Here is a 1,749-nt window from a genome sequence, read left to right on the forward strand (position 1 = left end):
ATACTGTATAACTTTGAATACTATTCTATACGGAGACATTATGTATTCTTACCATGGCAACTTCGATATTCTTGTTTCTATTAACTTTTGCATGTAAAGATTACATATTGTGGTTATGGGATACTTCGTTGCATTTTTTGGCATGTTGTTGTTTTCTTTTATGTGTGACTTTTAACTTTATACCCTATAGGATCCAATAACTTTAAACAGTATAACAATAATAATATTATAAGAGAAGACCAGCTAATGTATTGTTTACATGCAAAACCTTGGAAAAACATACTATAGTAAGCAAATGTAAACTATGAGGAAATATAATATTTGCACCCACAGTATAATGGACTGGGGGATAATCAGTATTTAAGAACTTTAAACTTTCAATATTTCCTTAAGTGACATTACGTGTACATCTAGATTGGTGATTGTTTCGTTACTCTGTAGTATTTCCTTCTTTGTGTCATCCTGCCGAGCTCATGAATTCTTGCCAAGGATGTTTTTCCTTGACTCCTTTGTCTCCGCAGTGAGGCTGACTGGGACGAAGTATGGCTGTGGAGATGGGGGTGTGGGGCCTGCACGGTCATGGTCTCGCAATACCAGCCCCAGTCCAAGAGGATACTGTATATTTTCTGTGACATCTTCCGAGGAACAGTGCCTTCATTGAAACTGTGGCGACATAGAAACTAAAGCAATCTTCTGTCCTGTCTCGAAGCAGTACAAGGAGAAGCTGACATGGGAGACGTCAAACAGCAGTTAGATTATTTATTATTATTTGTAAACCTAATAAACTGCCTGGCTTGAAATGTCTCTATGGTGACATAGTGAAAAAAGGTGTTACGAGTTGGACGCCATGGCGTAACAAACTGAAAAAAACAGTTTTCGGCTAGAGAACATTTGACAGTACCTGATATTATGGCAACTGCCCTGTTTTGGAAATTACAACATTTAATATCTTTGGTTTATATTTACAATAGGGCTATTTTGAAACATTAAGGCAGATTGCATGCTTCTCCTGAAACCTCCGAAGTTTTCCTGTCCTGTCTTCCTGTCATGCGATATGTTTATATTGTATATTGTTCAGCTCGGCTACTCTTTCTGATTAGCCAGCTATGTATTATATTGTATTTTTCTCATTGGGTCTGTGACCCGCTCCTATTGGATCAGGGGTCCACTGCCATGATATTGCGCGGAGGCCGCACAAGTGCTTGATTGCCTACACCAGACATTGTGCAAGTAGATTACGGCCTCGCTCCTAGCTGCACTAGTAGAGCAGCCGGCCTTGTTCTTGTAAGTGGAGGGCATAAGAGTTAACCTCTGTAGCCCCGCTTTGTATATGCTGATAGCAGACAGCTCCCGGTAGAGCGTGACTATGGTCCTCGCTCCTGGACGGCTCAGGTGCGGCCCTACGGGATCCCTGAGGTAACTGTCTGGAGTTGTGTTGCCTAGGCACCCTTGCGGTGCACCTCGTGGCAGGCTCCCTTATCAGCTCGCTGCCTCCGCCCCTGCGACGGCTTTGTTATACAGCAACCCCTCCCCCTTGGGCAGTGCTTCCGACTTGAAAGATAACGATAGGTTGCGTATGCAATACAGTACACACAAACCATTATTTGAATAGGCACACAAAGCGCCAACTAAGCATGAATGATAGTATAAATGAAAAACACTTGTGGCTTTTGCTTTTTCATGTACAGGGCATAGCAGTTTGCAATAAAGTTTATTCATACATGTAGTAAACACACATACACACAGGCA

This window comes from Amia ocellicauda, unplaced genomic scaffold (assembly GCF_036373705.1).
Source record: "Amia ocellicauda isolate fAmiCal2 unplaced genomic scaffold, fAmiCal2.hap1 HAP1_SCAFFOLD_32, whole genome shotgun sequence".
In the NCBI taxonomy this organism is placed as follows: domain Eukaryota; kingdom Metazoa; phylum Chordata; class Actinopteri; order Amiiformes; family Amiidae; genus Amia; species Amia ocellicauda.